This window comes from Anser brachyrhynchus (assembly GCF_964034855.1).
Source record: "Anser brachyrhynchus genome assembly, chromosome: 12".
NCBI classification, from domain to species: Eukaryota; Metazoa; Chordata; class Aves; order Anseriformes; family Anatidae; genus Anser; species Anser brachyrhynchus.
The window spans coordinates 18,974,361-19,001,008 of record NC_137707.1 but is presented as its reverse complement, the minus strand read 5'-3'; the positions used below and the strand labels follow the sequence as shown (position 1 = coordinate 19,001,008).

General features: G+C 34.8%; 1 protein-coding gene across 20 annotated transcripts in view; it reads left to right on the top strand.

Moving 5' to 3' along the window:
* The window catches only part of LOC308176790 (uncharacterized protein), a 259,830-nt gene that overhangs the window by 54,691 nt on the left and 178,491 nt on the right, over positions 1-26,648 (top strand). For 15 of the 20 annotated variants that reach the window (XR_013938602.1, XR_013938603.1, XR_013938604.1 and 12 more), the window contains one exon: positions 3,478-3,595. The gene's annotated coding sequence lies outside the window, so the exon portion shown is untranslated. The other 5 variants (XR_013938612.1, XR_013938613.1, XM_080552992.1 and 2 more) reach the window with 4 other exon arrangements.

Genomic DNA, 26,648 nt, shown 5'->3' with positions numbered 1-26,648 from the left:
CAGGACAGGAAGTTTAGTTCAAAAGGATGTAGATAACTATTTTACATTACTTATGAATTCCATGCGCCATTTAAGAATCCATTAATTTTGGTCTACTTGTTAAGATACTGAATACCTCTAATTCTTAGGATTTCCCATAGATGTCAGTGTAGAAGACAAGTGCACCTATTTTCCATTGTTACTGTTTCATACAAGCTCTTTTTCTCTTATAACCTGAAAATGATTTCTGTATCGACAAAACTATTAGAATGTATTTTTCTGGAATTTGACTGATATTAAATTTTTTTTTCAGTCATGTCAAAATCTTATGGGAACCCTTTGCAGAGGGAATGCAGATCATTAGGCAGGTTACTATTATTCAAGTTATGCAAATCTTCATCATGCCCTGTTGTGGCAAAAAGTATTGGGCCCATTAGTCATGGCTGCTGAGCACTTATAGCTTCAAGTGAAGACAGTAGGAGGTAAAGGTGCTCAACCTCTCTGAAAGTAGGGGTTATTACATTAAAATAGATCTATCATAGTAAATTGAAATGTTACAAGTATAGTAAGAGTTCTCTGACGTCTACTTTAAAATATGAACCTCTGGGGACTGGTCTCACACCATAATCTGAGCTGCAATATGAAAGATTATACTTTCAGAGAAAGCTCTATAAGTATTAGGGCTGTTTCCTATTGTTCACATATCTTTTTCTTTCTTTCTTTTACTTTTTTTTTTTTGGTAGACATTTGTTCTTCTTCTACAAGTTGAAGCTGTCACTCTCCTCTGTTTTACCTTGTTAGCTGGTATTTAAATATATACTCTCCTAGCTCCCAGCTGCTCCCCAATCCTGGTTGCTGTAGGATCAGTGCCAAGCATGGAGCGTGCATTATGATCAGGTGTGCACTCACAGCTCAACCTCACAACCAACAAGCTTGGAATCCTTTGCAGTCCCATGGGTTTGTAGCCCTGGACTGGGTCCTTGTATCAAAATTGGGTTAGCAGACTGCAGCAGATAGCTACAGCTTAGGTGGCCAAGAAAGCCTATGTACCTATGTGGGCATAACATAAATTGGACTTTCAATATACTTATCATTACTAAGATATCACCATTATCATCATTTGTGCCGTTTAAAAGCTTCCCTGGAAATAATATTCTGAACAGTACAATGATTAGAGAAATTCTCTTTTCTTTGTTAATCCCGGTTTAGAAAGACTACCAAAGCATTCTCAGACATTGATGACACAATTGGATGATCTGTGTTAGCAGCTGACACAATTCTTCCAACACTCTTCTTTCTCTCAGGTTAAGTGTTGTAGCCGTATTTGTTTTACCCATGATGTAAAAAGCAGCCTTGGAACTTTTCTGTTAACCTAAACTGTTGGGTACCCCTATGATGATGCAGGACAGATGCATGAAATCATGTAACATCCATTCAGGTAGCACATTAGATAATGAGAGAGGGCATGCAGTTAACAGATTTTTATTTATTTATTTTTAATAAAAATGCTTTTCAGCTTGCATTCAGTAATGGCCCAACTGCTAATGACTTAGGGTTGTGAGGTGTGGCCAAGTAACAAACACAAGGTAAATTATTCATTTGCCTAAAGCAAGTCTATAGGCCAGTGCTCTGCTTAAGGCTGCCTTAGACCTGCATCTTAGTGCTGTCAGGATTTCTCTGACTGAGAAGGATTTTTTGAAACTTATTTGATGTGGAGTTTTATTATATTTGAACTGAAAATGAGCTGTTCTGGAGGAGATCCTTGGAGAAGCTCCACCAGTATAGGACACAACAAACACAGCAGCAGCTGCAGCATCAGCATGCTCCTCACACTTTCAACTAACAGCTCAATGAAAGATTTTGGCAAGGCAGAAGGCCCAGTGGATGCCAGGTTGGCACTGGTACCTGTTGTGTTTTCTTTGCCTTATAGGATTGAAAAAAATAATAAAAAAAGGTAGCCTGTTTTTATGATACTGCAGCTTGAGATGAGGGGGAAAGGGAAAATAAATTATTCTTTTTAGGGTCTCTCCCCTGTCGTGGCCTTTTACCTTTGTTCTTCTGCATTCTTCATCATATTAATTAGGAAAAATATTCAAAGTACTGATGTCAAGGACAGTTTCTGGAGTTGGATGATAAGTTTTAAGGATAATAATTTAATGAATATTAACACTACAATTTCTTCCATATATTGGTCCATGTTTTCATATTTAAGTGCTTAAAGGCATGCTGATCCCATGCAGTATCTCTCAGCGCAGAACAGGTTTGCCCTCTTTCCCCAGCCAAAAGAAAACAGCTGTGCCACTGTGGTGTAATGCAAAAGCTAAGTGGGGGACCTGTTGAGGACAAAGACTATCAATTCAAGAGAACTGGCAATATGACTGGTGGGACTAAGTAGCTTCATGTGGCTATGCATTATATAAATATATCAGCTGAGGTTGGTGCTAGCTGGCAAGTTGCTGCACTGTGTTCTATTGCAAGATAGAGAGATCCTGAAACTAATTGCTTATTTGGCATACTGTTACACTTATTTGTCACAAGCAGCTAACCATAAACCTTTAGGTCTTGAAGGACATTCTAGTTAAATGTACACATTTCTTTATATTATATATCTGTGATGTTACTATGTTTATCTATCTTAATAGTCTCTCTAAAACAGGACAGACTGTGTACGAAGTCTCGCTTGCTTAATCTAGAAGGAAACAGAGGCAATTACCTTAATTACTGTACAACACCTTTTTGAGGAAATACACCCTTACTGGAACTTGTTTTTATTTTTTTCCATTTGAGTTACCTCTTTTCTTCATATACTGTCCCCTTTCTAAAACATATCCAGCAAAACCTCCCTATGCAGATAATGTGACATTCCTTGGCAGCTTTTGATTTGTTGCATGGGAGAATTGCATTTTGCTATTTTAAATTAAGTACTTATAATAACACCTTGGGTTTTCAAAGGATAATATTTCGTTTTCCTAAATGACTGATTTTAGTTTATCTTCATTTCCTATTCTCAGGGATCATAGGGATTTTTTTTTATTATTATTCTTAACTGGAACAATATGAAAACTTTTTAATAATTAAAAAATCTTAGAAGTAGACCTAATTTATATATGTACAATTATTTGAATTATACTGACATCACATATCCTTTCATAATCTAGCAATTGATTTTCCCTTATGGTAATACTATGACTTTGTTTAACATTTTGTAATTACTGGAACGAGGAGGGAATGGAACCTTCTTAATGTATGTTTTGTGCCATCTCTTAGAATGATTTCCAGAGCTACATATATGGGCTTTCTTTGGCAATTTCAGCAGAAACTAAATTTGTGATGAAATGCGTCCTCAGTATCTGTCTTCCTGAGGTGTGTTGAGGCTCTGCAGATACCACTAGTTTCCAATTAACTTGCAGGATAAGTTCAAGTTGCTGATCTTGACCTGTAAAACCACAAATGCCTTGGGACTAGGTCACCTGATACCATTTGTGACATTTCTTGCAGGTGCCATCAACGAATCACCTGTGACAATGGGCCTCATCTTTAACAGAGTGGACCTGGTGGAGAGGATGTGTTGGGCTTGTTTCTTCAGTCTTCTCTTCACCCTGTGGAGTTTCTAAGGGTGAGTTGATTGATTTAAAGGGTCTAATGGAATATATGGGTGCACAAATTATGAATACCAAACTTATTTTGTTAGTTTGTACTTAAACAGCAAGATACGCTTTGTCAAAGCAAGTCAGATCCTCCTAGTTCTTCTCTATGGAATGATTCCTGTTGTGTTCAAACAGAATGCCAAGGTAAGGCGTAATTTGATTATGAGTGTTTTCTCTATGACAGAAACGAAAAGTAAGGAGAGAGCATTTAAATGAAATATGTTATTGAAAAGGAATAAAGGTGTGCTGAGTTTCATATGCTAAAGAGCTGAACTTGGTTCTCCTTCCTGGTACAGAACCCATACAGGACACTGGGTAAATCACTTAAATTCCTAACTCCAATTAATTTCAAGAGGAATAAAATATCTAAATACTGATGAAGAGGTAGGCTTCAGCTACTCTATGAATTGGTTAGTAAAAGTGGAAAATAGCTTTTTTTAACTTTGAGTATTATGAAGAGGCATTCTGTGCATGGGAAGTAGTCACATGTTGCAGTGATGGAAACCATATACCTCCAAGGTTTGCTTGTATGCATCTCTAGAGCATTACTGAAAATGTCTGTGTGATAACAGAAGTATACAATTTTTTTTTCCTGTCAGTAGACCTGATGAAAATACAGCTAGATCCAAATTATTCTCTCAGTAGGGAGAATTACTTAATCACAGAGAGAATCATTTAAACACTTTAATCACATTGTGGATATAAACTGTTTTTTGTGGACTCAATCCATATGTCAATCTTCTATGTTCTATTCTTGGAAGTTCAGCACATTTAATAGGGGTGTATGTTGTTAATCTGAATGATTTTTACTTCCAGACTTATGAATGAACAGAAAAAAAATAGGACTTATTTTTTGTGGAGATTACACAGACAACAGAGGAAAGTATAAAAGGGGAAACACTGGCAAAACAGAAGTAAGATCAGAAAAGAAATTTGTTTTTCTACTATATCAGGTGAAACTAAAAAATGGAAGGCAAAGGATCTAAATGAAACTCAGTTTCTGATTTCCTCTAAGATCAAGTATGTAGCAATAGATAACACATTTAGATTTAATAGAAGCTCATAATGAAAGGTAAGTTAGTAAGAATTTTAGAGAAGCTCAGAGTAAATAATTTTATTCACACTTGTCAGCTAGACTGAAAAACTTGTTTAGAACAAATGTGAAAAGATAGTAGTTGCCTTTGCAAAAGATACAAATCTTCTTAAACTATCTAAATAGGTGATTATATTTTATATTATGAACAGGTATGCTCAGAAGTAAGTTTCTGGAGAAAAAGAAATACTAGGTGTCAGCATGATTCCTGCTTCAATCGCAGCTGTAGCAGATTTGAGCAATAGCTTATTTTATAGATTTGCACTTGCATTTCTTTAAGGAGATCAAAGCAAGTTTGATATAGTACAGCAGTTGTAGAAAAGACTTAAAATTCTCTAAGTAGAATTTGACAGTCTTGTTTTGAAAAAAGTATTTTGATAATTAGGTTCTGTATTTTGCAGACATGGATGCTTGTTTGGCTTTATGCGTCTCACTGAAGTCAGTGAATTTATGCATGGAGAGTTAAACTACTTATGTCTTTATGCAGTCGAAGATTTTGACATTATTTATTGTTTAGCTGTTCCATGGTGCAGTTGTCTTCTGAAAGCAAAGTGGATGAAATGCAGAAATGTTTTTTAAAAGGGGGAAGAAAAATGTGCTAAATGAATTAGTACTTATTGGCACTTGAGAATTTTGCAACAAGATTTAAAACAACACCAAGAGACAGTAATTATTTACTGTGCTTCAGTTCCTTGAATGCAAATTAAGCATAAGCTAAGTAGATCATTACCTCTGTTTTTATGTCCGCATAGATAAACTATGAGGAAAAAATATCACTGATATAAGAAAGCGTACCTATACAATCATCTGCTCTCTTGCTGTTTACCATGCAAAAGTACAAATGTTTTATTTCACCCTGACCATGTTAGCATGAGCAGGGAGGTCAAAACCATTAGCAGATTGATCCTTCTCACACTCCATTTTATGGCCCCTATCCACTGCTGGTTTCACTTCAATGAGTTTTCTATTTCTCTTTTACCAAGCTAATTTAAATAAACAAAGTTTGGGGTTTTCAACTTGGTTTGTCTGCCACTTTCTTTCTCTGTACTTGCCTTTTTTTTTTTTTTCCTGAGCTCTCTCCTCTTCATCTCCTTAGTCATTACCTCCTGCATGCTATCTTACTGGTTTTCAATTCTTTTCATTATTTTTATGACTCTTTCTATTGGATAGAAGTGTCTTATCTTAGATAATCTCTATTAATTTTTGGAATGAGTATGTTTCCAGATTTGTTATTCTTTTTTTTTTTTCTTGTGGAAAGCTACGGGTTTTCTTAAGCATTGGAATTCAGCAAATACAGCCAATTGTAATGTAAGACTTATTAGCAGCTTTAATTATTGAGAATCTACATTTACATCCACATTTACATGCCTATGTCTTAGTCATTTTTCTTACACTTCTTCTACAATAAGATATTCTTCAACATAAAATTAACATTTATCCTAACAAATTTGACTGAATTGCTCATCACTCTTCTAACAATGTTTGATCAAACTACCAGTCATTCAGCTTATTAGTGTCAGTATTTGTTACTGATTTTATTCTTCAAGCAGTATTATTTTCAATTCACTCACTAGTGTCCTTGGTTTCTGCACCCTTCAGTACTCCTTATACATAGGGCTCTTTTCTGGCTCACCTAATCTTTCACGACTGGATTCCCGCATCAGAGCTCCCCAGAAACCTGAGGTCTCTGGCGGTATCTGAACAGCTGTGCATAGTTGAACTCTGCTTCTCCATTTTATTTCCTATGGCATTGTTTCTCCTTGTGTGTTTACGTTGTGCTCTCAGGAACTGGGAGTGAAGCGATTGTGCAAGCAGGTATGGCAACTTCAGTGCGCTTGTGTGAGTGTTTGTGCAGAAACCCTTCCCAAGAGACTGGTTACTCACTTTGGCTTCTGAGCAATGCAAGGGGGAGTTGTGCATTGTACACAGAGAGAATCCAGCGACTTTGAGAGGGTTGTGTAACATCTGCTTTGAAGTAGAATGCTTCTAACAGAGTAAGCATTACTGAAAGGTAATGGGATGACAAAATAACATATAGAAAGATCCAGATGTAAATTATATGGGAAGGGCAGTTTAGTGGAGAATCTAGCACTAGGCTTGAAGAGCCCATAGAATCAATGAAATAAACTTTCTAGGTTTATAGAAACATGTTGCAAAGATTTTAAAAATATATAAATATGAAAGTAATGGCAAATGGGTATAGAAAAGAAAGGACAGGATACATAAGGAAATAATACTGAAGTATAACATAATGACATAACGTGAATTTGTTCTTTCAGTTATGGTCACCCCATCTCATAACGATTGCAAAAGAAAAGTAGTTCACAGCAATTATAATAGACATAACCAACTGATACTGTAAATCTTATTAATTGATCAGGTGAGAGTGGAGCAGACAGGTTAAAAAAAGAAAAACCCTTTGCATGTTTTATTTAGTGTAGTGTCACAAATACATGTTGGCACAAGGCCCTGTTTGGGTGTACAGTACAAAAAGCGTATATCATGAAGATCTTAATAAATCAAATGAAAATCATGTATGTGTGGTTGTGTTTCTCTGCAAAATAACAGGTGTTTAATGCATGTATTAGGGCACCTGTTTTATTTGGCTGTTATTTGTCCAGAGATGCTTATTCATGCTAAATTTAGCAAGGCTGTGGCAGAGCATGAGTTCACTTGGGAATGTGAATCTTTGAAATATGCTCTCGCTGGAGCTTGGTGAATAATTTAACTCGCTAAATCTCTTTTCCAGCTTGCCATTTAACTGTGAATAGATTTCAATTTTTGATTTATTTTGTTCTTTATTCAAGTTATTCAACAAAAAGTTTATGCAAATGCATTGCAGCCTCAGGATAGCTCATATATTACTCACAGACTATAGGTTCTGCTGCTGGTGATGGGACTGATTTGATACCCGTTTAAATAATTGGAAATACACTTCAGTTACAAAATTCTACAGATATTTTTCCATTGACTTCCGTGAGTGTGGGATGAAGCTGTGTTCTCAGCTGGCTACTCGTGCTGTGTGACTGGGCTGATAGCTCATATAATACGATTTCTGCTACTTGACAAAATGACTTGAAAATCCAGAGTTTTTAAAGATTTTCATGAGAATGTTCTCTCAACAGATGTGTATGTCTTCGTGATATTTTACCTTTCTGCAAAAATTCATTGAAACATATATAGACTTGCCAAAATGTCAGCAGAAAGCAATTCAACAATTGTATGGTACATTTGCAAACTCATTAAATAACCAATATATTTTTAGTATTTACCAATCTAAAACCAGCTTAATGCATAAACTCCGAAAGGTATACTACATATATAAATGGAAAAGTCTAATCTGGAAAGAATTTTTACTAACTTATAGTATCACTGTTTTTGAAAGACTTTATAACATTGCTTTTAATATTTAAGAATGTATCTGTTTTATTTTTAGCTAGCAGTTCAGCAAGTTTGGGTTTCATTTCTTATAGTCAGAAGTCCTGTTGGGAAACACATCTGAATGAGAACTGCAGGATAGCAACCTTGCACTATATGATTCACAGAACTGAAATATTCATACATTTCTACATTATTTTCTTTAATCCCTGATTTTTCTTTAGAAGAGAAAAATGAACAGATAACTTTTGTCTGAAGTAAAATCTCTTGAGATGCTTGTTTCAGTGATCATAATTTAGAAGAGTGTGTCTATTAGGATTCTGTACTATCAAATCTAAAGTATACCTGGGGGTATTTATGAATCTGATTTTATGATTATTAGGCCTTCTTTAGTTGTTTAGGAATTTAGAAAATACTTGTTTTATTGTTTTATTTACAGTGACTAACCATAGAATAGCCTCTAATCATATTCATTGCTTAACCAAGTGAAAGATTTAGTAATATGTACGTTTTCTTAGTAGTTTGGCTATATTTTTGTCGGTCAGTGCCTTGAATTCCCTCCTGAAAAAATTGATGATAAAGCAGTTATAGATACTGCATAAGTATCACTCAATCTATCAATATTCTTTCAGTTTGCAAAGTTTCCAAAGTAGCTTATAAACACTTCTTCTATATACACCCATCATCTTAATGCTACTAAGCAGTAACTATTTTGATGATGAATCTTCATCCCCTGCTCCTCTCTCTGGAGGCAGTTTGATGAATTTTCAGTGGAAGGCCTAGAAGTACTTAGCTTTCTCAGTGTTTGCTTATGAGGCTTGTGTGGTTAAACCTCGCTGTATGTACCTCAATCAGTTCTTTTGCTATTACCAAAACATCTTTCCATCCCTCACATTCTGCCCCCCAATCATTTCAAATATTTTCCTTTTGTACTCAAGACACTTAGGTGGTGGTATGAACCCTTGGTAATCTCTTTCTTCACATTTCTTTTAATGTTATATGCTGGATTGGCTATTTGCAAAAACGTTAAGTGTATATATACATATTTTCTGATTTATATAGTTGCTTGCAAGTTACAGGCGTATAATTTCTTGTAACATTTAATGACTGACCGTGCTCCTTGGACTACCTTGGACTGTTCCAAGTATTCTGTGCTCACGTGAGGTTCTTTACAGTGTCTTTGCAAATAGTGTAGTATCTTTGAAAAGAATAACTTTATTTCTTCTGCGAATAAGATTTTGAAATTCAATAGTGGCAAAGGAAATACAGCAGTTGCTGAGTGATTTGAAGCATCTTTACAGCAATTTACTATTAAATTAACTGGATGACAACTTCCCCAGTACAATGATCAACTGATGAGAGATGTTTTTTAGTTATGTTTTAAAGAGCTCAGTTAATTCAGTAGATGGCACTATTCCTCCTGCGTCGCTGGGCTAATAACTCAGTTACAAGATGGTTCTCTACTATGATAGTCATCTTGTTTTTCCAGATGAGATGAAATAAGATTTTTTAATATTTTGAATCTATTAAAAGTTCCCATGAGATTACCTGCAAGAATGTATGCCTTGGCAAGCCTTCTGCCAAGATTCCAGTATGATTTAGATACATTTATGGTTGTCTTCCTGTACATCTGAGCTATGCCTAGACCTCTCTTTTGAATTCAAATTTTCTGTGCAATGTCATGGCTAATATTGTTGTTCTACAAATCACATAGGTCAGCATAAGCCATTACTGTTACTTATAAAAAAAAATGTCTGTGTGGACTGGCAAACTGATCTGGAATATAACTAGGCCAGCAAAGAAGCAGCACGCCAAAAAGTTAGCCTGGGTACTTTTTCTGATCTGGTTCACTGTGCAATAACCAAGAAAGTGGCATAAGAGGGAGTGACACCATCAGGAATCATAGAATGGCTTGGGTTGGAAGAGACCGTAAAGCTCACCTAGTTCCAACACCCTGCTTTTTTATCATGGTTATCTTGAAGATAATTAATTCCATGATTTTCGTACTTTTAGGAAACCGTGATTCTACTTAGTTTGGTGGGTGTAAGAGAAATAGTGATGGTGACAGTTTCATTGATGATATTCAAAGCTGCCAGAATAAATCCTGAGTTTCCTTGAAAAATTATTAAAAAATTGGAGATCAACAAAATCAAATGAGGTAGTCCAAAGGACTGAACCAATGATCTGTGGAAGATATTTCATTCAACCAGGCATAAGGTTGCTTCTTTCATACATTCTCCTTCTCTCAAAATAGGAACAATTCTTTCTTCTTTCTTATTTTTGAAGGTTTAACTTTTTTGATGTGCCTGATTTTGATGATATGACAAATCTATATCTTTAAAGCCTTGACACAATTTTCCTGAAACTAAAGGGATGATAGCTAACTGCAAATGTCTGACACAGAAAATCCCCCTCCCACACCTCTCAAGTCAATAAATATTAAATTTCATTTAGGATGCAAGTAATTCAGTGCAAGCATTTTCCTTGATTTTATTGGTGGCTTGGTCATATCCTCTGTTACTATGATCTAAAAATTCCTTAATGTGGGAATAAAAATGTTGTTTTTGCAGAGTTACGTTGTTTAACGGTAAGGAATGGGGTATTGAGATATGCTTGCAGTGATAAGAAAACTTAGCAGGCGACCTTGTAAAATGCAGACAACCAGACTCCTTAGAACAATTAGGTGAAAGTCACGGTGTTAAGTCAAGACAGATAAGTGAAGAAACATTACCACTTCAAAGAGTAAAAAAGTCAAAAGAAATTTGAAAGATAACAGGCCGGCAACTGAAGGCCATGTCTGTGAAGCATCTGATAGGTTGTGAGCCTGGATTTCCCACTCAGTGGGGAAACAGGGGAGGGTCCTGTCATCAAAAAGTATATAAACTGTGTTTTGGAACCAGTAGGTGCGCTCCTGCTTGTGGGACGCCTGCCATTGCAATCGCGAATAAATTATTACTTCACTGAGATCCTCGCCTGAGCCTAAGTTATTGGCTGCGGAGTGTTTCTCACATTAAGAAGCAGTATTGCAGAGTCCTGATGCATAAGTATCATGAGCTTGGTTTGAAATGATGAGACTGGAAAAAAAATATTCCTCTAGCTTTCTGGCAGAGACTCCTGCGGGTTACATCACTTTTTTTCTTTAAAATCAAAATATTTAATGTATGGCAAAACTGAGTTGTAATTAAAATACTTGTTTTAACTTGGACTACGAAGCCTGTCATTTTCATTATATATAACAAATAATTTTATCTATTAGATCTGTAATTATCCTAGAGATGGAAGATATTTTGAGGGTAGGAAAAGATTTCTCCCATCTTTTTCTGTCACCTTATATATACTTTTATGTAGCTGTGTATAACTTTGTTTGCAAAATACTGTGATATTCACAGCAATCATCTCTATATTTCAAAAGTAGTTAAAACAGAAGCCAAATAGTATTGATTTGTATTAATTGCTTCAGGTCCAAGCAGTCATTCCCCCATTGTGTTGAGTATTGTATAAACAGTATAGAAAGTCTTTACCGTCTTTGCTCCAACTCCAGCATTAAGATTACTGCTCAAAACAGGACAATAAATGACCTGACTTGCTTTCCCTCAAATTAAAGATACCTAAATTTCCAATGTGCTGCTTGTGGTTTGCTTTCAAATATTCAAAAAGTCTGGCAATAAATACATTCTTTACTTTCTGTACAGAACAATATTGATTCTCCTTGCATTCCTTCAAATTCCTCCTGAGTTCTGTCACTCAATAATACGGCATTCTTGTCATCCTAAAAGGATCCAAGATGGACATAGCAAATCGGCAATGAATGCATCCTTCCTTCATTTATTTTGTTTAATAAGGTAATATTGGTCTTCTGTCACTACTGTCAGATTCGAGTGCTCTCTTTAAAGCAGTTTCAAGTTCCATGGATGAATGTTTGAGCTCTCGGCATATGCATTGTGCTAAACCAGCTTCTGCTACCTTCCCAAGGCAAAGCAATTAAAACATTACATTTCCCTCAGCCACCCTGGCTAATGATGGCTACTTATATTTTCTGTGTAGGTGATGGGAGAATGAACAGATCTCCTTGTCATAGAATGTTGCTATTAAATGATACTGACTTTCTTTAAAAAAAAAAAAAAAAAGTTTTTTTTTTTCTTTGCCATGCTGAATGCTTTCTTATCCCTTCAAACTGTGTGGGTCTTGGCCACTTTTTTTCTTCTTTTTGTCCTTGCAGACAAAAAAAAAAAGTTTCTGTGCTAATGAAGGCTTAGCTTTTTAGCTCTGGTAGGAGAGAGAAATTTTCATTTGTGGTTGTGATGGCCATGAAAGAGAGTCAACACTATGGCTTGTGGAAAATTTGTTTTCATCAGAGTACACCCACGTGGGAGATTCAGTTAATTTTAGCTCTAGGTGAGGCCCTGAAAGCTCTACACATTTTTTCTCTTTAGGGATGTCCAAGGTTCCTTTTTTCTTTTTTTTTTTTATACAGTTCCGGTTGCTCCTCTGTGAAATTGAGGCATGTGCATGTGACAGTCAGTTTTCATGAAGACAGATCACTGTCTGTGCAAGGTCAAACTTCCTCAAGTCCATGAGTTTTGGCAGCCACATCGCTCAGAAATGGCCACAATCACCTTTCAGTCCCTTGTCTGTCTGACCTGCCAAAAGCTTTTGTGGAGCATATTATGTTATTTAGAACACTTTTCTAATGAGTATGAGTATGAAAGGTTAGTTTGCAATATGAGCAACTTAAAATAAACAGAAGTATTTAACTGCTAGAAGGAACACAAGGAACAGTAATTAGTTTGAAGCTACTTTGTTGAAAAATGTGGCTGAGAAAGTGATATAAAAACCAGATTTTATCATTTTCCAACAATGAATAACCAGAATTTCTAGAAATGAGTATAGGCCTGTTATTCATACACGTTGAGTATCTAGTGATTGTGTGAACTTAAACAGCCGTGTGCTCAGCACCTCTGGAAAGCATCTATTTAGAAATAATAAAGAAATTGAAGAACCCAAATAGTAATCTTCAAGCATTTGTAGTAGGAGAAAGCATTTTAAAAGACATTAGCTCCCATTTGGGCACATATATCAGGACCAGATTTTCGAATACATTTATCAGTAGAGTTCCTATTGTAACACCTGTGATGAAAATTCATAGTCACTTTAGCCATCAGCTTGCTTACTTTCAAAAATTTGTAGGTGTAATAAATTCCTTCTCTGAAGCATAAATATCTAAAGCTAAGAATAAGGGAACTCTTACAGAGCAGTTTTTTGTGTGTGTGTGTGTGAATGAAATAATTCTCCTGTTCTTCTGATATTCTCTCCCTCACATGGAAATGCCTGAAACTACAATAAAACTTCTATGACCACTGGGATAAATAGGATTCAAGCAGATAATGTAAGAGTAGTTATGTATCATCTATTTTAGGTGAAGCAGGGAGATGGGAGACCTACTTCTCTAGTTTCTAGACAAGCGTTTTCTGTTGCTTTCATTAATGTCAGAGTAACCAAAATTAATGAGTCCAGGATACTCTTAGTAGAAGTTCTACAAGAAAAAACTTGTTTGCTTATTCATTGTTAAATGAAAAAAAAACATTTCTGAAGCTACTAGTTGATAGTACAAATAACACTTACTGAAAAGTGTTTTTTTTTAAGTTTTGCTAAAATAAATGTCACAGCTCATAGCTTTTTAAAAAGATTTTAAAATAAAAACTTCAAGGAGATAACTGGATTATGCATAACATCCAACAACATCCAATAAAATGGTTCAAAAAGTATTTACTTTAAATAGGGAAAGGTAGTCATGAGGAAACTAAACTGGAGATATTTTCTCACTTTCTTCAGTTATAAATCATATTTTAAAACTAGGAAAATGTGAAGTATATTAAATGAAAGAAACAATGTTAAATTTTAATTTTCAATGTCACTAATTAAAAAAACAAAACATACACAGAGATAACATTGATCTTAAATTTTTAAAAACCAGTGTGATTCACAATTTTCCTTTTTAATATTTAACAGACAAGATTGGTATGACTTTATACACTTAAATGTGTTTTTTGTTGTTGTTCTTTAATGTAAACTAGAACTCATATGAAAGAATGCCCTAAGTGTGTAAGTATAATTAGTCTGGCTATTATGAACCAAATCCTTCATAATCCTAGTGCATACAGAGACCAAAGGAGACTGGATTTGTTTGTCTCTGTAACTCCTGAAATAGAGCTAATTTTCAATGGTTACACTAATTTAGCTTATCTACAAAATGAGCACATATTACAAGTGTTGTTTTATAGTTTTAATATGCTGTTATTAATTTTGTAGTTAATTTAAAGACTTTGGTGCTAATTGATGCTCACCCTCCTCCTATCTCCCTGAGCAAAATACCTTAATTCCATAAAACATTGGGGCAAGAAATAAACCAGATAACCTCTTGTAATCTCTTCTACTTTTTATTTAATGATAAATTAAATAATAAATCTACTATTTATTTGATGATAATATAGGCAACATGTATTGTAAGGGCTTAAGAAATAGTAAATAGTTCCTGAGATAATCTTCACTGTTGCTGTATATGGAATCCCTTTCCCCCAGTATTACACTGTGTTGAATTCCTCCTGTGAAGGAAATTACCTCACCTGTGAAGATGAAAACCAATGAAGAGAGAAAAAAAAAAAACAAAACACAATGAAATTAATGCTATATGGCAAATATACTGCTTAAATATAATGTCTTTTCTACCACGTATAGATGAATATGCAAATACCCACCTACATGTTGACATGGCAGTTTCCAGTCTGTTAACATCTGTGGGCTAGGAGAGACAATTTTTGAGTAGTGGAACTTTGCTGTGATGATTTAAGTTCAGCAGGACTTTGTAAAACTTCTCTAAAAGTTGTTTCATGCTTGTCTGTTTAACCATATTCTAGACAGATCTGAAATTACCTGCAGTTTTCTTAAGGTATTAGATGAAATAAAGCCTTTCAGAAGCCTTTACATGATTCAAAGCAGCTGATATAAATTCATTATTTTAAGGATGAGTAGTGTCACTACTTTATTTGACAGCATTATTTGTTAGAAACTATTTTCATTCTGTAGAAGTAATTGTCTGAACATTTACATTTGTTTTTACAGCCAACATAGGTCACTACTAAAATACTGTGTCACTGACAGGTTTATAATTCTGCTGACACAGGCTGGCAGATAGACGAGCGTCTCCCATGGAATATAAACATAAATTTCAATGAATAAATAGAACAGGGCCTGTTAGTGCAGTCATCAAAAGAGAAAAGCCCCATAAGAAAATAACAGAAGGCTTTTGACCCTTTAAATTATAGCTCAGTAGCTCACTGCTACAATCAACTGAGCTTCTTAGCACTGATGATGCTTTGACTGCTCCTGACATCATGTTGTGTGGTATTCACATCAAAATCCAAATGGAAGGTCAAATTGCTCCAAAAATTAAGTGGGTAATAGACCATCTGAATAGCCCAGGTTCTAGGTCAGAGAAAAACTTTTATGCTGTTCTGCAAGATTCTGAGTAGTGTATCTTTAGTGAATTATAGAAAAAGGAAGATATATTTAAATACCTCTGAGTGTTTTCTGTTTAATTTTTGTGATTGTTCAAATCACTCATTCTAACTAGTCTCTTCAAGGTTTATTGCACAAATATTAAAGCAGTGAGGTGCCTTCATGTTATTAATTAGCACTCACTTTCTTGGGAGCATTTCACAGGCGTGGGGTTAGAATTTTCCCCCCCTGACTTTGTTAGGGGTAAACTGGGTAACCAGGTTATCTGCTGGTCTGACATCAACCACTTTTTCCAAAGGGAAATATAGTCCCATTAAACTTTTAAAATATCTTTGAGCACTACTTACAGTTTTTCCTCCTTTTAGAAATTAAGAAAAAGATGAGCAAAGTCAAGGAGTTCAGCATATTGAAGTCAGTGAAGTTGATCCTGTCTATTGTGAATTTAGCCCATTAAAACCAACGTGATTTCCTCCTTGTCAGAAGACAATTTCTGTTACAGCTAAGACTGAGTTCAGCAGTTTAAGACAACACTTTTTTCTAAAGCAGAAAGGTGATCAAAATTGTTTATCAGGCAAAGTCATTGCACCTTGCTTACATTTATACATAATATATTGTGTATATGTAGCTTCGCATACATAGGAAACCTCTATCTATACAGCCAAATAATACATGCTCCAAACATGGGCATGATGTGACTACAGCTACTTGTAAATGGATGGGAGGGTCTATTTCAGAGAACGAAATCCTCACATCTTAGACGATGTAATTTCCTTTTTTTTTTTTTTTTTTTTTAATTAGCCAGGCATTGATGCTTGGTCCATTCCTAGATCCTAGCCTGCTTTAGGGCTCTGAGGTCATTACCAATTTGTGTTAGCCATGTTCACTTATGACATTGTGATTAGCAATAGCTACACTAAAATTTACTGGCATCCTTTCAGGCAACTGAAATGTGTGACTAAATATAACCAAGCTACATTTAAGCTTGCTAATTATGATAGTGATATGAGTCAGCCTTTCAAATGTGAGACTCAGTCTGGGCTGTTGCCATCTTTCAATGACTCTGCCTTCCTCGCTTATAGCTGTGGCCCCAGCTGAGCTAGCTGAATTACAGCTAGTTAGATGATGTTCACTAATGTTCCAAACATTACTCCTTTTAGAACCTGTTTTTACTTTCATTGACAGTCCCTTTACTGCTTGTACCATTGCTTATTCTCATACCTGTTATTTCTATTACTCCCATTACTGTCTTTGAACCTTCAGTGAAAGACTCATCTATGTTGTCAGAACAGCAAACCGGGGAATTTCCATAACAAAAGACGTTTTTGTGAATCAGCTGCATTCAGCTTTTTACAATAAGCCTCTTAAAGTGTAGAGGAAAGACTTGTGGACTTGTGTTTTTTTTTTTGTTTTCCTTGCAGAAACTCTGTATAATTCAATGTTTGTAATGGTTCCAGAGATGAATTATTGGAACTTTCATAATAGATTCAATAATATACGTAGGAAAGTCTTGTTTTGTCTCTAAACAGATTCAGGCTGTCAGCAGGAAATTTTTACAATGTTAGTCCTTTGATTTCTCTATGTATGGTTGTGGGTTTTTTGTTTCTGTTTATCCATGTTTATTTATTTTTATAGGAAAATTAAGTTTGCCTCTGGCTGAAATTTGTCATTGGCACTTTGGCTTTTCATTATTGACTGATATTTTTGAAAGGCATTGCATGTTTATGCTAGATTTCTCAAATATGAGCATCTTAAGTTGATTAGGTACAATGTGTGGGAGAGTTCTTGAAAAAAATCAAGTAGAGTTGGGTAATTTATAATTGCTCTAATAGCTGAAAACAGGTCTGAAAGCAATTTACAAATAATAGATTAATTCAGAGGTATAATCATCTGTATTCATTAAGGAGAATTTATTTTCAGTTGAAATCTTTTCCTTTAACAGCAACTCTTTGCTGTATTAGATTTTTTTTTTCTTGAAGACTATTTACAATTGCTAGCATACCTTTTTTCTCATTCAGCATTTACTCTGATGTTCTGTTAAACTTCTGCCTCTTCCTACTCCTATCTCTACTTTACCTCAGTTAACAGTTGTAAGTTAACCCTAGGAAAAAATGCATTGGAGAAGGCAATGAGTACTGTGACACTACAAACTCCTTGAAGCAGACTTAAGCTACCTTGCAGAACAGATGCATTTCTTTAAGGGGAACACATCATGTTGAGAGTCATAGTTAGTCTCTGGAAGAACTTGTAGTAATATGTGTACTTGAAAATGTGTGTGTCTTCGAATGCAGTGGTTCATGCCATCGTTTCCTGGCTTTTTTGTGTGGTGTTTGTAATGCGAACCTGAATGCTTCAGTATGTTTGTGTTGTTCTTTTTTGTAATAGTAAAACATAGTCAGATGTACAGCTGCTGTAAGCATAGTTGCATAGTTCTATTGAATTTTCTCTAGACTAATTTCAAATATCCTTTGTAACTTACGAATAACAGTCAAATGTATGCAGACTAACATTATTCTAATAGGCTCTGTGTCTGGAGATGGGGATGGGTTTACTGATGAAGCTTTCAGTCTTCATTCAAACAAAATTTCATTCTTGAATTCTGTGAGTTAAAGACAAAGATATTTTGGCTGACAACTATGGCTAATTTTAGTGTTTATAATATTTTTTTATTTTTCTCCCATTTATTATCCCTATAGACTGAAATAATGGTTTTGTATTTAATGTGATATAATTTCTCAGTCCTTTTTGAGCAGTAGTATTTCTTTGTTATATAAATATCTGATTTAAAATAGGTGCACTGTAGGAGACTATATGAAGATATAATGTCCAACTTGAAATCAAACCCAGTTTATCCAGAGGTCAAAGACAAAGTAAAGAGATCAGGTAGATAAGAAGAGAGATGAATCCGTCATACTTCCTGACCAGAGTTCTTCATACAGTGTTTAAACTCTAGGGATTAAAAATAAATAAACAAAAAAGACGTTCAGAGAACAATGTGAGGTATCCACTTGCCTTCAGAGTAGGTAAAATACTTCCAAGCTCTGTAGTCCACTGCCAAAGTTAGGATATGTTTTTGAACTCTCTAATCTTGTGTTATGAGGTAATATAATGCAACCTTCTCCATTGTATTTTTATGGAGTATCACTGCCTTGTGGCTTGGAAGATTTCAAAAGCTTTTCTCATTTTTCACTGACTGTGTATAATCAGGGCATGCTATTTTTCTGTTCAGAACTTTAATTACACATTTTGTGTTCCTGATATAGGGCTATTGTGTAGATAACTTCTATTTGAAGGAAGGAACTCTATTTTCATGCCTGGCCACTCTTACTAATTTGTAAGACTTTTTTTTTTTCTTCTTCTTTTAAATTCAATGTTATAACACTCCTGAGTGTTTAAATTTCTCATGTAAAAATGATCATAGCAACAACTTCCAGACTTAGTGGTCAAAAAGTAAACTGAATCTAAGCAGTAATGTTGCATTTCAGTAATAATATACAATAGGACATTAGGATCATTTTATGGTTATTACACCCACAGATCTGCAGTAAGGTGAAAAATGAGACATGAGATGAAAAGAAAAAGCTTTCAGTAGATATTTAAGATTGGTTAATGCATGATAATTTTTCACTCTGGAATGGTTTATTCCTGAATATGATCAAACCTATGTTATAACGTAGCATAATTCGTGAATAAATTAACCCAAACCCAGACACACTCCACTTTCATAAGACCTGTGAAATTCTAGAACATCAAGTTTAAACACTGTAGAATTCTCCTTGTTCATGCTGCTGCCATACCTTGCACAGTTACAGCTTCCCTTGAGGCCTTTTTTCCAGCATGTAAATACCTCTTTGTAATAGCAACATCTAATACAATTTCATTAACTAAATATTAAGGACTGATTGGAAATCACTATCAGCCTAATCAAAACCCCATTAATTTTCTGTTGGCTACAGGACTTGGATAAAGGAAGCTACAAGAAATATAAATAACTTATTGTGGAGAACAAGAACATTCTGACACTGCAAATTCAGGGCATATACAAGGGATGACAGATTCCTCTACAGCACTCACCAGTAGCTGTATTTAGAAAAAAGAGGTGGGATTTTATGTTAAATTTTATATTGCACCAAGATTTATTGCACCAAGATTATTGTAAAGACATATATTGATCTGAAGGAAAGAAGGAGTTGGTCTTCAGTCTGTTCTGGCGGGATAGACCTCTAGCTCTGACCCTAATGATCCTGTACATTAAAAAAAAAAAAAAAAAAAAAGACTTGCAAAAACACATTACTTCATTACTCTCCCTTTAGTTAGTTCATTTTGTATGAAGCAATAATTACAGTCTCACTGGGGAGAGGGATAGTGCCCTGTATGTCCTGTAGACTGTCTAGCACAATAGTCATCATGACCTTTAAACTGAAGGTTTTAGATTCTAATCCATTAGAAATAATGAAATATATATACATATCACTACATTGACTTTTCTGTTTAGCTTTCTCTAAACATCAAAACAAAAAATCTTACCAAATCTACATGTTTTTAAATTTCACATACACTAGCTTTCAGTAAGATGGAAGTTTTTTTCAGAATTCACAAGGTGAATGATTTCCCAAAATTCTGACAGATATTAAGAAATACAATTTCATCTTGCATTATTGAGCTACAGAACAAGAGTTATTTAAGCCGCTGGTCTGGTAATCTGCTGACCGGAGATTAGTTTCTGGTATGCTTTGAATGCTTTGAACTATTTACATGATGATAAGTTATATTTCATCTGTAAAAGTCAGTCTTAAAGCACTTCATTCCTTCTGTTTGAGTTGACTTGTACATATATTGTACAAGTAAATAAAATACACTAGATACTGCATGTATTTATTTATCTGCTATATGAGTTAAAAACAAACAAAAATCAAAACCAGAAAGCGTTGAAACTTTATTATTGTAGACTACATTGTTCTGTCACAATGGAAATGTTTCGTAAAATTGAAGTCGTCTTTCTCCAGAACTTCATTTGAAGAAAGCAAAAAATAAAGTTTTCCTATTGTTGACATGGGACTTTCCAAATTTTGTTTTAAATTTACTTCTCTCTCTCTCTCTCTTTTTTTTTTTTTTTTTCCTAATACTAGTTTGCCTTACACTGAAATTAAAAAGCTTGTGTTTTTGGCCAGGACTTTTTTGGCTGTTTGTTGGGGTGGGGAACTCAGTAATACTCTATTTCTGTTCTGATTTTATGAATCAAGAATTTCACCCTCTCCACACATCTACCATCCAGTAAGCACTGGAATTAACTCAGACCCTTCTTTGTAAAGCCAAGTTTTTCTGTGATGCTACCCAACTTGTAGGCTATCTTGTAGACAAAATACTGCATCTTTCAAGTTCTCTCATCACTCAGTTGCACTGACAGCAAGTTTTTCTAAATTTCTTGAAAAGAATAATCACAAATACTGGTTTCTCATGAGAGTTCTTATTCAAAATGCTGGTGAAGCACAGTCAGTGAATTGTGGATTTAATGAGAAGTACCCATTTTGATTCTTTGCATCATTGTAAATTGGGAATAACTTATTTAGCTCTTAATAAAGCATATTAAAAAAGTAATGGGAAGTAGTGTTGTGTCAGAATGCTTGTGCAAAAGAAAACTACTGGAAAGGCTAATTTGTAACAATCATGTCAAAACAACATGGAAATACTTTGACATAGAAAATCTTTCTGTATAATACATTCTCAGTTATTTTAAAAATCCGTTTTATTCTGATCCCCTTTATTTATTACCAAGTAGCTAACAGATGGAGCAATTTTTCTGAAAGCAGTTTGAAAGAGATGTATTGTTCCACACACTGCAACTCCACTGATTTATAGCTTCTACAGCTTGGGAAGCATCTTCGGATGTGCTTCTCTAGTTCTGTTCAATGCAAGGGAAAAGGGTTTTCAGTGCAATCTCTCTTTTATGACATAACTTCTAAATGAAAGAACTACACAGTGAAACATTGTACCGCCAGTCATTAACATATAAACAAATTTAAATCATCAGATATTGTGTTTTTACAAACGCTGTTTTTAAAGCTTTTAGCTGTTTTTTTTTTCCTAATTTTATTTTTAAAATAAATCTAGCTTGAGGGAATGAAAGATTAAACACCAATTTAAACAAAGACTATTTTCTTGTGCCCATACAAGCAAACTGTATCAATGTGAGGAAGTAGTCTCACGTTGTGCCAGGGGAGTTTTAGATTGGATATTAGAAAGCATTTCTTCACAGAGAGGGTAGTCAAGCATTGGAACAGGCTGCCCAGGGAAGTGATGGGGTACCCATCCCTGGAGGTATTTAAAAGATGTATAAACATGGCCGTAAGAGGCAAGGTTTAGTGGTAGGATTTGGTAAGTCAGGTTGATGGTTGGGCTTGATCATCTTGAAGGTCTGTTCCAACCTAGATGTTTCTATGATTCTATTCCTACAAGTATCAGTATAGCTTCAGAGCCATGTCATTTATAGACTCTCATACAGGCCTATTTTTACTTAAATTTCCTCTTACTACTGAGATTTTTAGACTGTTACACCTAAACAGGAGTTCTGATAACACGGCTTTTATGTAGTATTTTATTTATTCACAACACTGATTCTAGGCATGAGAAGTATTTCTCAAACACTAATAACTGAGTTGCTACAAACATTATCACCTAACAAGATAAAACTGAAGAAGAAGGATGAAGTCTTTGGCCTTAAGATAAAGGCAGTGAAAGAATGAGTATCTGTGTTTGGGAATTTTCATATATTAATCTTGAGGTATTGTTATTTCAAATTTAAGCCTCTTGTTTAATGAGATAACGCTTGTAAGTGACATTTTAAGAACTAATGGGACTGAGAAGTGGTGTGAAACCACAGGAAGAATAAACCTTTTTAGAATCTTTGCTAATGAAGTATTTGTATTTATGTTATGAGATGAACTCTTTCACTGTTATAATAGTGATGGAAAAGAGGAGGAGCAAGTTACAGGGAGATATTTGGTGCAATATCTGGCTTCCCAGAAAATGGACAATTTATTTGGTAACAGGCACTTCCAGATCACACACTGAGCCATGTCCTTACCAGAAACTCGGGTATTTTCTAGTGGGGTAAGTAGCTGTAAATGCATACCTCCTTCCTGATGGATTGAATATGATGTTATCCTTGACTTTCTCAGTAAAACAAGAGGCCTGTTGGAAAATCTACTTTGGCCATTTGAAATGGAAGGTAGATGAATACTGATGTACAGAATGAACAAAGATGGAATAAGATAACCTAGGTGTTTCATTGTTAGAAAGAGAAATAAGCCTTGAACATATCCATGAATATTATTTCATTAAGTATTGGAAATATACTACCATGTAGAACTCAAGAATGTGCAGACAGCAAGAAAAAATAAAACATCACCTTTGTAATAAGGATATTGCCCATTGTACCAAACTGCTACTGTCTAAAATCACTTTGTGTTCTCCTGCCAATCCCATCTAATTTGCATTGAAAGAGGTTAAAAAATGATGACAGCTGTGCACAGTGTATCAGTGCATGAGAGAGTACACTTTGCAGTACATTTTGTCAAACTGCGATGTAGCACTGGCGCTGGTCCAGAAGCATGAAAAGTCCTGGCTTGACTTGAAAGGAAAGTAATAACTAAACTCTGTAAGGTAACGGAATAAATGAACCAGTCATTGCTTTTATAGTTGGTAATAGCTCCTGTATTATCATTATTATTGTAGCTCTTGTATTATTATTATTATTGTTGCTTTTGTTGTTTTTGTATATTAACAGACTACCTCAGGGCTGCTTATGACAGATGCTGCACATGTGCATACATAAATAAGCCTACATGCACATATATAAGCACAGACAATAGTGAGAACATGATTGGCTTAAGCAGCTATGATTTGGAGCAGATACACAATATGTAAGATGTGCCATGAGGGAAGGAATGTCATTTCTTCTTACTAATCATTGTAATGCCAGAAGAAGTAATGAATGGAACCGAAGAGAAAAAAAATAAAAATAACAGATTGAAAGGAGTGAGAGTGTTAGTAGAGGATGTAAAACTAAAAGACACTGGCGATTGATTTGATACAGAATATATCAATGTAGGAGAAAGGAGGTAAATAGCAATTTCAGCTATACCTGTGGGTTCTAATCCTACATTATTGGGAACAGCTTATAGACTTCAGTGAGCATAGATTCCTGCCATGACAGGATTAAATCTAGAAAATCAAGAAGTCGACAAACGATACATTAATCCAATTTCCTCATTAACTTCAGTTTCTGCATTCACCAGAACTCTTCAATGAATGTCTTCCAAGTTGGTGTTCTTTTTTCTTTGGACTTGTTCAGTAAAAAAAAAAGGAAATACTGAGATGATAGTTTTCTTTCCTCAACCAGTTGCAGCTACATTATGAAACAGCTTAAAAATCTTCATACTTTGAAGCCTAGGGAGATGCAACAGCCCCAAACTTCATTTGAAGCTAATTCTTGGCTTATTTCTGCAGCTGTCTACTATCACCTTTATTCATGTTGACTTTGCTGAGCCAGCACTGCCTTCTGTCAGTCTTGTACACTGGAAGAACTACATCTAGAAGAGCAGGTTGACTCAGCAAGTGTAAGACCAGCAGGCTGGTGGCAGCCAATTTCAGCAGGAGGATTTGAAAGTTATTATATAACTTGCTCTGCAACCTGTTCAGCAAAACAGATGGAGAGTAGAGGCCAGATGCAAGGGCAAAAAAGAGTAAAACTACAAGGATAATAGGACAGAGAGGAGAACATCAGAAATGGATAAGTAGAGGAGTGAGGAAGAAGAATTTTCTTTAAAAACAAAAACTGCAGCCCTAGAATACCTGAAAGCAATAAAATTGCTGGGATTTTTTTCATAGTCTCTAATGGGAACTTCATATTTACCTATATAACATGATTCTTGTATGAATGCACAGATGCACTTTTTTTTTTTTTGGTAGAAGTATTTTCCTAAAATTCATAAACAGGCCTTTAATAGCTGTGGTTTATTGCTGATACATTTTATCTGACCTAAGTGTTATCTTATATAGTGGCTTATTCCAAGACCAAGTTAGTTTTCTCTTGTAGGTCCTTGCACACAAATTGCTCGATGAGGGAGGGGAAAGGGGGGAGAGGGGAAGACACCCCCACCCCAAGCCCCCCACCTACTATTTAATAGTATCATTCATCATTGTTATACAATATGAAATGATCAACATTGCAGATTTGGGAGGATGTCATTTCACTTTGAACATCTCTTGCTTATTCATGTAGAGCATTATAGAATAGTCTGGCTGAAGTCAGTGACCTTGCTCTTTACTGCTGGACAAAGATATAGTATATACTTTTCTGTTAAGTGTTCTGTTGTGGTGATTACTAATTTTGATATGTTTTGCTAGTATTCACTGTTCAGTATAATATCACAAATTGGTGTTTGAAAGGTAATACAACTCATCTAATCATTATTCATATGTTATTTTACTCATAATTTAATTAGTTTTGCCGTGCTACACGTTTTCATTATTCCGTAAGTCCTTTAGCAAATATTTATTAAAGATTTGAATGTAATTATTGTATTTATTTATTATATTATAATTATAATTACATTATATTATATTATAATTAATAATTATATATTATATTATAATTATATTATATTATATGTAATTATTATTATGAACTGATTATATTACTTGTTTTACATCCGTTTGCTTTTTTATGCGGTATCTAATGAAATCTTAATATTTATGTAAAGCACTTACATAACTTACTGGTATACCTCTGTTAAACTATGGAACTGTAGCCTGCTCTGAAGTTTTCTGGAAGAAAATAGGGGTCCTTTTGTTAATCACAAAGACTTCAAAGTAAGTCCATTAACTAATCTGTGTTGTAGCTTCTTGTATAGCACAGATAGGCTGAAAAATAAAGCTAAAGTTGGTTCATTTAAGCCAAACACATACTAATTACACATTTTTAGCTCATGAACTGTAACATTGGCTGGTTAATCTGTTAAGAGTTTGATCAACTTTTGTACACTGTTTCAAGATCAGAGAAGGATGACATTAAGAAGCACACTGCTAAGGAAAATTAATAATCTAATTTTGCCTAAGATTAACAAAATTAACCTTCATTTGAATATGAAAGCATATAGAGCATTTGGCAATTTAAAACTGTCCTTCTCTGAGGACACAGGAGGCAGTGATGAAACTGCCTATATACCAACTTAAAACTTCATTCTTAGAGGCTTTTACACATGAGTAAGTGCTAAATAATAATAATAAGCAGAGACTGAAACAAACTACTGGTATCTGAAGGGTGTCAACGCAGTCAAGATAAAGAACTGGGAGCTCTTCAAGTGAGTCGGGGTGTGACAAAATCTGTACTGATGAATGCTGACATCCTGAATAAAATCACTACATGACTTCACGTAGGTCAAGAAACTACATTGTTTCCCTGAGCCACAATGACAGCGGGGTGACAGAGATTAATAGCTTTGTATTGACTGAGCAACTTCCAGTTCCTTATCTTTGTCAAGTCAAGGCTCTGTCCAAGAGCTGAAATTGTTATTAGACTTATAATTGCAAAGACATTTAAAGGGTTTCCCCTTAAGGGACTATGAAATCCAATAAACCTTTCATAAAACCTCAAGCATTCAAGTGCAAAACCCTTGTCTCAGAGACAGTCATGCTCACAGCCATAACAGGGGAAACCTTGAAGCTTCATGCATTGAATAATGTTTGATTTATGAAGTTGGTTTTGAATTTGTAAAAGTTTTATTAAAAATATATGAAAGAATGTTTTAAATATGAGTGAGCTGTGTTCACTTCTGTCTTGATCAAGTACTCTGTGTCTGAGCTGGAGGTCTTTCTTCACCTGTCACTTAGATTCATGAGAGCTCAGGAATACTGAATTTGTATCGCTAATTTAAGGCGCTTAATTCAATTTGGTTCAGATTAAATCTCAATTCCTCACTGAAGTTTCAAAATAAAAGCCTTAAGATCAAGCTAGGGTTTCTTTATTATTGTTGATT